Source organism: Eleutherodactylus coqui, chromosome 2, assembly GCF_035609145.1.
Source record: "Eleutherodactylus coqui strain aEleCoq1 chromosome 2, aEleCoq1.hap1, whole genome shotgun sequence".
Lineage (NCBI taxonomy): Eukaryota > Metazoa > Chordata > Amphibia > Anura > Eleutherodactylidae > Eleutherodactylus > Eleutherodactylus coqui.
The window spans coordinates 149474785-149488002 of NC_089838.1; the positions used below are offsets into that span (position 1 = coordinate 149474785).

General features: G+C 39.8%; 1 protein-coding gene across 8 annotated transcripts in view; it reads right to left on the reverse strand.

Moving 5' to 3' along the window:
- NRCAM (neuronal cell adhesion molecule) overlaps positions 1-13218 on the reverse strand; it is a 208803-nt gene that overhangs the window by 118553 nt on the left and 77032 nt on the right. For 7 of the 8 annotated variants that reach the window (XR_010790315.1, XM_066591755.1, XM_066591757.1 and 4 more), the window contains exon 1: positions 8364-8439. The exons of the other annotated variant lie outside the window; for it this stretch is intronic. The gene's annotated coding sequence lies outside the window, so the exon portion shown is untranslated. Of the gene's footprint in view, positions 1-8363; positions 8440-13218 lie in introns of those variants that run through there. 8 annotated transcript variants of the gene reach the window in all.

The following is a 13218-nucleotide window of genomic DNA, read 5'->3' on the forward strand; positions in this document are numbered from 1 at the left end:
GTATTGTACAAAAAGAAAAGCTTGATATAATAGTCAGCATTTGTTCTAGACTTTTCTGCACTTTATCTTCCCTTTCTTATCTTTTTTTTTCCTTTTTGATTTGTTCAGTGTCCCTAAAGAGTGTGCCTTCTTCTCCAGACACTGTTTTATCACCAAGACAACAAAAGGCCATGCAGTTCAGACTGTCCGTCTTCCAGTACACCTGCCATGGAAACCATCTAAGCACTTCCATAAAGTCTGATCCTTAACATTACCATTTAGCAATTAGATCTGGTTACATTCATGCAAAACCGGAGGACAAAATAAAAAGAAGCATCTGTAGACATTTCTTCACTAACAGCAGCAAAGTTACTAGAGCATATGGTGATGAAGTTGCAAAGAATAGAACAAAGTCTAAAACATGAGCAAGTACTGCACTAGAAATACCGGTTATTAATGATGATACTTTTTTATTTGTTACTTTGCAGAATATCAGTGACAGAGTGGCAATATGCTGTTTACATGTCAGTATCAAGACACTCAAAGTAACAATAAAGGAAATGCTTCCTCCCACTCCATTGAAGCTGAATGATATCTTAAATTCAAAAGGGTTTCTTGCTGTGTCTATGAATGTAACTTTTTTTTCAGAAGTCTTTGTATGAATAAGAGATAGCTATAAAGTAATGCAGCTGGATATCTGATCTTTATCTATTTTGAGGAGCTGTAATTCTGAGAACACACAGAAGCTATAAAAATAATGTACTTCTGAAACAAGCCGACTTTTCACTGCCTCATTTTACCGTGTTTTTAAGGCCTCTTTCACACGGGCAACAGCGATATCGCTGCTAGAAAATCACTGTGATATTGCTGCTGCGAAAACACGATTTTGTAAAAACGTAGCATTGCACGGCTGCTACCCGCGATTTTCTCGCACGATTTTATAGCAGAAAGTTAATAGGACTTTCTAATGTTAAAATCGCATCGCATGAAAATCGCAAGTTCATGCGATGCAATAAACAAGGAGGCTCCATAGGGAAACATGGGCTACAAAACATAGCAAATCGCAGCTGTATAGAGCATGCTGCGATTTTATGTTCTCGCATTGTAGCAGCCTACAAAACATCACTAATGTGAAAGCACCCATTGGAAAGCATGGGCTTCACATACATGTGATTTGTAGTGCTGTCACATCGCTACAAAATCGACAATTTTGTAGTCCTAGTAAAACCAGCCTAATTAAACAGATTTGTATGGAGAGAACAAAAGGGGTTGGTTATACCTGTAAACCTTGTAACTAAGGCCCATATGCCAATTTTGAAAACACAATCATATGTAAGTTTATTCCAACCTAATTGTGTTATTTAAAACATGACTTTTTACATAACGTTTTGGAATAAGCTGCTATGTGTGTGTAGATGAGGAATAACACTCTTTCTGGCCATTATATGTCTTGTATCCTGTATGTTACCCAATTTTCCCCTCTGCATCGTGTATATCCAATTCTCCATCTTCTCACTACTGATGGGAGGAGCTTGCTGCTGTGCTGTGTTCTACAGACTGGACACCGAGAATTGTAGAGATCCTGATCTCTGTTCATTATACACACATAACCTTATTATTTAGCAGTGTACATGTGTATAACAGCAGCATGTATCTCAGCATTAGCTCCAGCATTCATCTGTGTGTAAGTGTCTCTCCCTCCCCTCTACATATAGTTTAGTGAGCAGGATGATTTATCACTCAGCTCTGCCACCCAAGTTTCCAATGTCAATCATGTGAGAGCAGACAGTGGACAGCAAGGTGGAGGTAGGTGACAGCACTTTGGAGTGATTTTTTTTTTTACACAAAAACGTTATTTAAATGCCCAATGGTTTTTCTAGTGATTGTTGCTCCTGTGCTTTCACACAAGAGTGCTAATCACTTAATGAATGGAGGTGGATCGGGTAAGTGATCGCTTCCGGGCACTCACCTCCATTCACAGTAAACAGGTAGTCATTTATAGATGAACGATTGCCTGTTTAAACAGGCCAATCATCTTTTGATGTTTATGCCTGCCTTACTGACAAATGACATGCATCGCTTACACCGAATCATCATTCAGATTCGCACAATCCAGTGATAATCTAAATGATAGTTGTTGAGTGTAAAAGGGACCAAACACAAGCATGGTCTCTTTTAGAGCAACTAGATGAGGAAGAAGTATGTCACAACCAGCTCAAAAGATATTATCCTACTGCTATGTATTTAACCCTTTCCAATCCACTGTCTGACGTCTTAAGATATTATGATTTAAGGCTGTACAGCACCGATGTTGGAAGACGTCCATCGAGGTTCTCTTACTGTATATTGCCAGCCTCTCTGCTGTCGGAGCCTATCCAACGTGTCACCTCATGCAGTATTGGCTTTGGCCAGCAGATAGCGCCGTTGTATAACGGCAGAAAAACAGTAAGCCCCCTAGGAAAACTAGGATACAAATTGGATTGGAAAGGGTTAAATGACAGAAGAAAGATCATTGTAGTCCTACTTGTGAACATTAACAGTATACAGTTTGCAGCTACTAGGAGATATGTACAGTATACACAGAAAGCACACTTGACGGCACATAACTCTGCCATGGAGCCAAGAAGGCAATCAACATACAGTAAATTATCACACTACTAGTCATGGGGTTGATCATTGGTGAAATATAATTAAAGAACCCAGCAGATCAGTGTTCTCGGCAAGTGCCAAAAAGGTGGAGGAGAAAGGTCAGCAATGAATGTGTTGTTTTACTTTACATCAACCACCTGGACTTCGAAGGCCAAAAAGATGTGGACAGCAAAAAAAGAAAAGCAAAATAGTTTTGCCTTTCTTTACGAAGTTTATAAAACATAAAACTTAAATATAATGTCATAATTGAAGTTTCTCAGAAAATTATATATTTTACTCAGATTTTAGTTAAACTGTATTTTTAGTATCTGGTAAAAAGTATGTGGACCCCTCCTATTTACTGGTTTCAGTCAGACGTATCGCAAAGACTTGCAAAAGATCAAGTACAAAGTCATACAATCTTCATAGAGCAAACATTGGTAGTAGTATGGGTTGTCCTAAAGCTCAGTGCGTTAAAACATGGCAGTGCCATGGATGAGTTCATGAAATTACTATCTGCTCAACTTAAGTGGTATTATTGTGAAGCTGAAGGGACTAAGAGTTCTATTAGCTGATCAACCAAACAGCAGGACCTTTGAGTGCCGAAGTGTGTGGCATTAAAAAAAAACGCCTCTCCTCTGTTGTATCACTCAGTATAGGGTTTCAAACTGCCTCTTGAGGTGACATTAGTACAAGAACTGCGTGTTGGGAGCAACATAAAATTGGGTTCTATGGTTGAGCGGCTGACTACAAACCTAGTATCACCATATACTATGCCAAATGTTGGCTGGAGTAATGTAAAGTATACCACCACTTGGAGCCAGAGCAGTACAAATGTGGTCTGTGGAGTGATGAATCATGTTTTACTATTTGGCAGTCTGATTAGTGAATCTGACTTTGGTAAATGAGCAAATAGCTAGCTACCAAAATACATAGCTTTTTCCCTATCTGTGATTTTGTGCCAGAATTGTGTTGTAAAAAGCTGTAATTTTTGGTGCACGGTGTGTCTGTGCAAAAATGTGTGACTTTTTCTTCCTTTATATGACACTCGTGCCACTTTTCTAAAACATTTCCAAAAGGAGCAGGACCTCCCTAGGCCTGACATATTGACTATAATTGACACAAGAACCTGGCAGAAATCATACCACAACTCTAGAATAGCTCACAGATGGCCTAGGTTTGCCTTTCCAGCAAATAGATGTGCCAACTTTTTTAAAAAGGGTGCACCTCTTAATAAATTTGATCCACCTTTCTACAGCTCACTGCAGCTAAAGGCTGGTATACGGTAACCAGTCTTTAATAACTATCCCCCATAGTGCCTACCTTAACCCACTCCTCTTTAATGAAGTGCCATTATGGGGACTTGACTGGAGCAATTTCAAACTGTATTTTGTTCTTCTTCAACCATGCAGATAGTCTTGTGTGTTCTGGATCATTGCGTCCTTGCAGAATCCATCTAAATGTCAGTTTATGGACATTTGACCAGACATTCTGCTAGATATTTATGGATAAAGTGCAGAATTTATTTTGCCTTTAGAATGGCAAATTGTCCAGGTCCTGAAGCAGAGAAGCGTGTCTTCACCATCATGCTACCACCACAACTTGCTATTGGTAACAGAGATGGCAGCTAATTTTCAGGAATTTCAGCCGTCAGACCCTCCAGTGATCAGGTTGTGAATGAAGAAGCTGCTTTTACAAATAGTGTTGTCCTCATGGTAGTAGAGGTTATTTGGAAACTAAAATGAAGTATTATATGACAGCATATGTGCAGTAATTTCAGTAGGTGGGCCACTTTGGAGAGGATTCAACACTGAGCCAAGTGTTTTCCCACTGAAGGTAATGGCTCTCAATGTGGTGTGATGGAATGCCTTAGAAATGCGTTCAGAATATTTTCTAGGATGATATACTTCATTCTAAAAACTCTTTTTCTCATCTCCTTTAAAATCATGTTTGATTTTGGTATCTCAGTTTTGTAAAAATTGTTTTTGATCACTTTATTTTTATGGTAAGGGTCAATATATAATACCAAAGAAGGGCACCCAAGAAACAATAAGTGGCATCCACTTGCACATATTACCACCGTAAACACCAGGCAAAAAGTGTGCTGGGCAAATTGAAAAAAAAAAAATTCATCCCTTTTAATAAATCAATTAAAAACATACAAATCAGAAATATGACAAATACAAAAAAAACTGTGGGTGAACCACTAATACCAATGACTATAAATTTCATAGAATGGAGCATATGCAAATTCCCCAAGATACGGATACTGTACCAATAGCAAGACAACAAAATCCCAATGGACAAAATGCAAAGAAATTCAGAAGCAAACACATAAGGCTACAATGATGCAAAAAAATATTATATTAACGACTGCATTAGGCTTCCGACACAGTAGTGTGAGTTGTATCTGAGGGGCTCTGGCGCTACTCACATCCTTTTATAACTTGTGCCTGAACGGCAAGGTGTAATAGAGCGATTGGGTCCTGTCATATGGATAGAATTTTCCTCATTTTGCGCTGCAAGTCGCTGTAAATTTTGCACCCAAATTCACACGGCTTTTTTGGTACACTAAATGATACAAAAAATACCATACAACTTGAACCACAAAAAACTAGCTCTCAGATGGCGAAGTCACAAGAAAAAAAAAATGGCTCATAGATGACGAAGATCAAACCATGAAAAATCCAAGTTAGCATCACAATGTTTTCAAAAGTTCACTCCAGCAATAACAGAAGATATCTGGAAGGGCAAGACACTGCAAAAAGTTTTAACTTCCAGAAGAAATGACAATATTTAGCAAATATTTCTGGAACCAGAATACTAGAAGGAAGGCTTCACAGCCCCTTCTTCCGCTACTGATGATTTAAGCCGTATAAATTAATACCATGGCATCTCCAACTTTTGATCTCAGAATCACACTGTGCTCTCAACAGAAATAGGTATTTCAGTGAGCTCTACAGCAGAATATGGAGCTGCAGGGCATTGTGACCCTGCTACAGTTCTTTTCTCTGTGCGCTGGCCTTGTTGGGTTGACAAGCAGTAAAAGTGACACTATGAATTTCACAATCTTGCTTTTAAACTGTTTACATTTTCATGCTTGAACATACATCTTATGATGTGCCTAATATGATGTATCACAATGCTAATATAACTTGAGCACTGTATCTCTTGCTTGGCAACATGTGCTCAGCCTCGAAAACTTAGCACGTGTGGAAACCAATTAGCCATCAAGGTTACTCTAAATGACTGAGCTTTCCCAGAAAACACAACTCTCCCTTTGAATTGCCTTTATGTGCAATGAACAACCGATGTAACCTATAACACATCTTCCACATTGTGAAGACACCTGTCTTCCTCTGCCATATCAAGAGGACTAATTAGGCCCTCAGCTAGTCAAATGCACCTTATATTTAATTCATGGGCTCCAGAAGTTAGCTGGTTACCAACCCTTAGGCTGCAGCAACTGAAATATTTTTTTTTCTGCCAGGGAAAATGGAAGTTCATTCAAAGATCATTAATTTGCCTTTTCACGTCCCTCAAGAACACCTTGCAAGATGGTTATGTGCACTCCACTGGCATCTCTTTGTGTGAGCTCTTGTCTCACCTCTATTCAGCTATCAGAGGACACCGAATGATATAACACCTAGGTGCAGATAAAATGGAAAGCTCACCGCTCAGATCAAATTTTCACACCTCGCTCTTTCACAATGCAATATTTCTTAGCATTACAACACTAATGATAGTTGTATCATTTAAAAGTGAAAACAAGTGTTCTTCATTAAAGCAGCAGATGTCCCTCAGATGTATACTCATTGTCAAGCATCTAGGAGTGTCCCTATGTATGTTTTATTTGGCATTTCAGAAAAAAAACATACTTTGACGTTTGATTTGGAAACAGAGTGCCGAGTCATGGGAACGGGCCGCACTACCCTCTTCCCACCCACCTGATCATGTAAAGTGACAGCGCTCTTCCTATATACAAAAGGAGAGAGACATGTCAGTCTTCATGCTGCAGGCTGGAAGATGATGACGTGGCCGGTCTCTGTGACTTGGAGTTAAGTTACAAATTATATTTTTTCTGAAACACTGCAGCATTTCAGAATAAAACATACAAGATGTTCAAAATTAGAAAAAACATGGCTGTTCTATTCATACATAAATAATACACCTGTCCGACAATTGTGCCTGATATTGCAGATCAGTTCCACTGCATTGGATAGGTTTGGCAATGTTTTTAGAAAGCCTTAGAAGCTCTGCTTCTATTACCAACGTGGCACACTGCAGCGAGATCAGAAATGAGTATTTCGGCAACACAGAAGCTCCATGTAGTAGTGCACGACCCAGTGAACAGCTGATTACCAGGGGACCTTGGTGGCATACCCCCACTAATCTACTACAGCTATTAATGGCCTACCTTGTGGATAGGTCATCCATAGTGTAAGGGCCCATTCAGACTGGCCAATTTGTCGTTTTAATGAGCAAACAATGACAGAGTTTGCTCGTTTGCTCAGACTGCCTGTTTATACAGACAGATACATCTTTCGCTCATTCAAAGAAGAAATCATTTAGCAGCTCACATTCACTGTATAAGAGAGTAAGAAAGACTGCACGATCGGTATTTAAAGTGAACGATTAGCGAATGAGTCAACGACAATTTTCTTGCCTGCATAAAATATATGATGAATGAAAAGCGAACGATTCATAATTTGTTGTCCAATCGTTGGCTGTATTTACACTGAGCGATTATTGCTCATTTTTGCTCATTTGAATGATTTTTTGAATGATAATCATTCCATCTAAAAGGAAATTAAAGCTGAACAACCACTTTAATTGTTTGATGAATAGAAAATGACTAGAAAACAACTGGAACTGTCATCCCATGAGCTGCTACTGTATTTCAAATCATAAATGGAGGGAAACATGAGGAAAGCAGCTAATCAAGATATTAACCTGGCCTGCAAAGGATTTTTTTCAACTTAACAAGTTTCCGTGTTCCTTCATCAGCAGAAATAATTATTATTTCATCTCTAATTGAACAACATAAATCGGTGGGAAGAAAAGAACCCCCTGTAAAAAAGAATATCGATGACAGCACCTTCATCCAGTGTTCTACTTAAAAGGGAGGTCATGAAAGTCCTACAGATAATAACAATCATTTAGAATAACAGAACTGAGGGCATAATAAAAAGCTGCTAAATACAGCCCCCTCCTGACGTCTTAGAAGCATGATGGATGATACTAGAGAAGCTTTCAACGGGAACTCTGAAAGGCAACATCCCCTTGTCTTTGTTTTCCCATGAAGGACTTTCTAAACAGAAAAAAAGCAAGCTACAATTAAGAGCAAACTGGAAAGTCTGTGGAGGGCTGCTTAGTACAAATGTGTGCAAACAGCAAAGCAGATAAAAGCTAAGCAAGCTGCTGCCAGGGTTAAGCTATAGAGGAGAATTCCTGGCACTTCTGTGCACACAGCCAAACCAATACAGTAGAACCAAAGAGTTTCCACAAACCTACCCCAAGGATATTGCAAAACAGAAAGAAACTAATCCAATACAATACATCAACTTCATTCCATAAACAGCTATGTGTTATAATAAAAAGCAGCGCATACATCAAGTAGGAGCAAGATTGTGTTGTAACTATCTAGAGTAAATTCAGATCTACTAGCAAACACTGTAACGAAAAAGTTAGGGCCACATGTGCTACAATTTGCCTCACTTTGCAGCCCTAGTGGGAACTTTCTAAGTGATAATTACCATGTAATAAGTGGTGATTTCCCTCTGGTGACTGTAAGAGCCAGAACACTGATGGCATGGTACGCTCCTGTAATCCTGCTGACAAGTGCGCTGCTGATTCCTGCTGTTACCAGACTGTGTGTGTGATGACATTCAGAGAGAGCCTTTCCGCCAATCACCAGCCATGTGGACCTCCCAGGCTTCCCTCAGTCATCAGCAGAGAGTTCATGACAATACAAAAGAGGTTTAACTTCCACTGTCTGTCCCTGTCAAAACAATAGATCGGCTCAACATATTTACAAGTAAATTATATTCAACCCTAACCTAAAAACTATTTACAGGCGCAACTACAAATGGCAATAAGGAGCTACAAACTCCAAAAACAGCATGGGCTGAAATCACTTGTTAAAATGACATATTGTATCTAGATACCAGACTCCTGAGGATGGATTCACAGAGGAGTATTAAGCATGGACAAATAGTACCTGCACTTTCACTTTCAGAGCTCTTCTTCTTCCTTGGCCTTTTTCAGCTCTTTCCAGCAGCTGAGGACAAACCCATATAGGGCTATATAAGGTGGTCTTCAACTGCCGGAAAGACCCGAAAAAGGCCGATGGAGCAGAAGTGCTCCGTAGGTGAAAGTGTGGGTACTCTTTAAGAAGTGCACCAAGTATCAAGTGCTCTGTATACTCTAAAAATGCACACGAGGTGGAATATAGGGACAAAGGGTAAAAGCACACAGCAGAAGCTCAAATACCCTGGAAATGATGATATTGTGGATGGAAATGAAGTGTTACCTATAAGCATCTTAAGGGATTACATTTGGTGGAATTATTTGAAATGTTTCTACTGAATGTATGGCTAGATGTATGTTACTGTAGGTCTAAATATTTTCATACAGCTGCCATTAAAAAAGATTATAACATGGTATATAGGTTTGATTTTTTATATACTGTGGTCCCTCAAGATACAATGGCTTTAGGAGACAATATTTTCAACATATAATGGAATTTTCTGGGTCACGGTCACATGAAATCACATTCAAAATATAAATTTCACAGATACTCCTAATCTGCAACACATGGAGGATCCATTCCGAATCAAAACCATCCTGGACATCCTGGGGGTGCAGGGGTTTGGGATGTTTTTCTCCTCCTCTGAGTAAGCGCACATGTTTACTATTAGGTTACCAACCATTTCTGCCCATCTATATCACCTCTGAGGTCTGCTCTTGAGTGCCCTGTCTTTCTACCTTTATATCTATTCTATCACACAGCATCGCTGCTAGAGTAGAATTGACCATGTAAATACACTCTTTGCGAATAATGGGCTCTATTTTCATGCGAGTTTTGTGCGCCTCTCAAAGATTGCCCGTGTGACTAGAGCCTTAAAATGAAATTTAAAAAAACACTTTAGACAAAGTTTTGGCTACAGTGGTCATATGGGACAACACATCATCACCAAAGGCCAGAGAGGGTCCAGAGCAGCACTGCCATGGAGACACCATGGAAGTAAGTATAGCGCTTTTCTTCATTCTAGATTCCCATCTAATTTCCAGTATAAAAAAAAAAAAAGCACGATTTGGTGTGGATTGCTGAAGTGGATATAATAGTGTCTTTCTCCGAATTTGCTGTGGAACATTTATGCAACAAATTCTATACCTCTTTACCTTGCTTTATCTGTATTAGATAAATGTTACCTTCATTTTTGTAGGGGCTTTGGAAACAACTACTAGTTTTGTTTTTTAGAGTTCTGGTCTTAAGTTACAATATTTTCAACTTACATGTAAAATAGTCCTTCCTGAACAATTAATATTGTAATTTCAAGGACCTCTAGTGAAAGGTTCAGACAGCTGCGCTTTTCAATACATCCGAGTGATCCCAATGTATACCAGACAGATCAATGCCGAAACACCCTCTGGCATATGTTTGGCCATTAGAGATGGAATGTCACTGATTACAACAGGTAATTTTCCGCTGTGACCTTGGCAGCACAGTCGTGGTGCGCATTTAGCTTAGGACTAGCTTGTGGGATAACAATTTTGCATTCACATCAATGTTCAGGAAACCCATTTTCCAGTCTGTTATTATTTATCAGAAAGGAAAAAGATCCCTGGAGAGAGGATATATGGTCTCCTGAGATCTTTTTCCTCGGATATGTTTCTGTTTCTGGTGAAGAATGTTGGACAAGAAAATGGATCTCCCAAATATGAGTGACATCTTCAGGCATGACATGCTGCTGATGAAATACTTCTCAGCAAATGTTGTGCTTCTTCCAGCACTGACTACACTAACTTCTAATAAATTAGTTATAAGATGCTCAAAAGATGCTGCAACATTTATGTTAATGTACTGTGTGCTACTCACAATCAAATGGGTCTTATTTGAAGCTATAAAGTCAACAGTACATCTTCCATTTATCTTCTGTCTGCAACTGTCCATCAAATGTTATTTCTTCTGGTCTCTAGTTTTTTAACAGTCATGGTCATAGACAATCATTCAATCATTCAGAAGAGGACTTGGGAGAAAACAGGAAGTTTCCACTCAAAGTCAGAGGCAGATATGGAAGGGGACTTTCAAGTCCTTTAGTAATGCAAGGCACTAGTATATAGAAATTAAAATCACAGTTAAAATTACATGGAATTTAAAGAAAGAAGGCAGAGCAATTTGTTAGACTACTTCCCATGAAAAACAAGAGCTAAAATACACTTGCATCAACAATTTATAAGTCTGTACTGAACAATCCCTCAGGCAAACAACTGTGCAGAATGACCTGGTTCTCCTGATGATGCATATCACTTACAGTTTAAAGAGAAAAGAATTGAACTTCTTTGGAGTTACCTGGATTTCTGCATTGATTACTAATAAAATATGTCCTGATCGTTCTTTAAGTCACAAGTATAACTAAATGACCTTCAAACAGTTATACCCTTTATGTCTGTTTTTGAACACATTGAGTAAACATCTACAGTGCAAGAAGAAAAACTAAAGGCCCATTTACACCAGCCGATGATCGCTAAAAAAATTGCTAATTGGCGATCGTTTTAGCGATAATCGGTGTGTGTAGATGTGCGCCCATCGTCCGCTTTTCGGGCACTGTTAGCTGATCGTTAAATTTAGTCTAACCTAAAAATCGTCGCTCACTTTTATCAGTAGTTCTGATAGCATTGTTTCCCTGTGGAGAACAGAGGATCTGAGCGCAGATAATAGCCTCGGGCTATTAACTGCGTTCAGGGAAGGCTTCATTTGCACACTTAATTGCTCTTAAGTAGCTGAGTAGCTACTTAATAGTTTATTATGCAAAATGATCGCTCAAAGCTGTCACTCAAACTGTTGTTTGAGCGATCTTTGAGCGATCATCGGCCCGTGTAAACCAGCCATAAGTGAACCTCTATGTTATTGACTTATCCAAGAGAGCCAATTGGCAAAAGATATTTCAATTAAGAAAGCAAGATTCACAGTGTGGTATTCACAGGTGCTCTGCCCATTACATAAAGGCACTAAAAGCTTAGTTACTAACAAAGCTGTTCACCTCAAGAAAAACTGGTTAGTCTGAAACAAGCCCTCATGCATGACATCTTGTAGAGATGCATGAAGCTAGAAAAGACTACAAAAGCATTATTAAAGACCTGGGTGTACACCAATGGACAGTTGGAAAAATTATCTACAGATGCAAAAAATTCAATGTTGAATGTTGTGCAGATCCGATTTGCAATTACAGGAAACATTTAGTAAAGGCAGAGAGATCTACAGGTTATTACATTCAAGGGTTCACAAACTTTTTCTTGCTGCACTGTGGATATTTACTTCATATGCTCTAGAACAGGGGTCCCCAACCACCGGTCCGCGGACCGGGGCCGGGCCTTTAGGTGCTTAGCGCCGGTCCGCGGCACCACCGGGAACTTTTCTTCTACACAAAAGGCCCGCTGCCTCGTGTTATGTGGCTCACGGCGTACCGACGCCACTCACCACTGAAGCGATTGCCAGCGGGGGCGCCGCAGCTCCCCGCTGGTAATCGCGCTGATCCCGGCACACACTGACATCAGTGTGCAGCCCGGATCCTCCTCCCCGAGTCCCCTGCTCATAAGTTCCGCAGGAGAGGACTCGGGGAGGAAGCGTGCCGGGCTGCACACTGACGTCAGGGCAAGCAGAGAGAGAGAGAGAGACACTGACAGCAGGAGGAGGTAAGTATATGGGTTGGGGGGGAGGAGATTATTACTAGGGGGGGCTGTTTATTTCTGGGGGGCTGCTTATTACTGAGGGGTGGGAGCTGCCTGTTACTGGGGGGGCTGCTTACTACTGGGGGGCTGCTTACAACTTTTAGTCTGTATCTGGATGGCATACATTGATATACATTTTTCTGCTGTGTAGATTAACGTGTTATATGTTTTTTATGACAAAAGAACCTATGGCTGACAGATGGCATTCGTAGGAGGTATATGTCGAGAAAGTTTCCTGACTTATATCACCAATGTACACTGCAAAACACAGTATGAAACCACAGTAACATCCAGATAAAATCTGTCCTGTTATGGACACATAGTTGTAGGACTGACTGCAGGTACATTACAGAGCTGTGTCTTGCAAGGCTAGCCCAATAAAAATGCTTCATCTGTAGGTCAAGGTTCTGTGTACCTAAGAGATGGAAAGACCATAGATAAGAAAACAATTCTGATTATGCAGTTTGATTGACCAAGTCGAATCAGAATTAATTCTGCACAGTGATTCACTACAGAATTTGACCTAATAAACACTAAATTTTCCTGAAGACTCATTTCTTCCTGGCCTCCCACTGAGAACTGCTGCCAACAAAGCTCAGCCTCCCTCCAAGACTGCTGGAAACGAACAACAAAATAGTGTCTCCGCATTTAACAGAC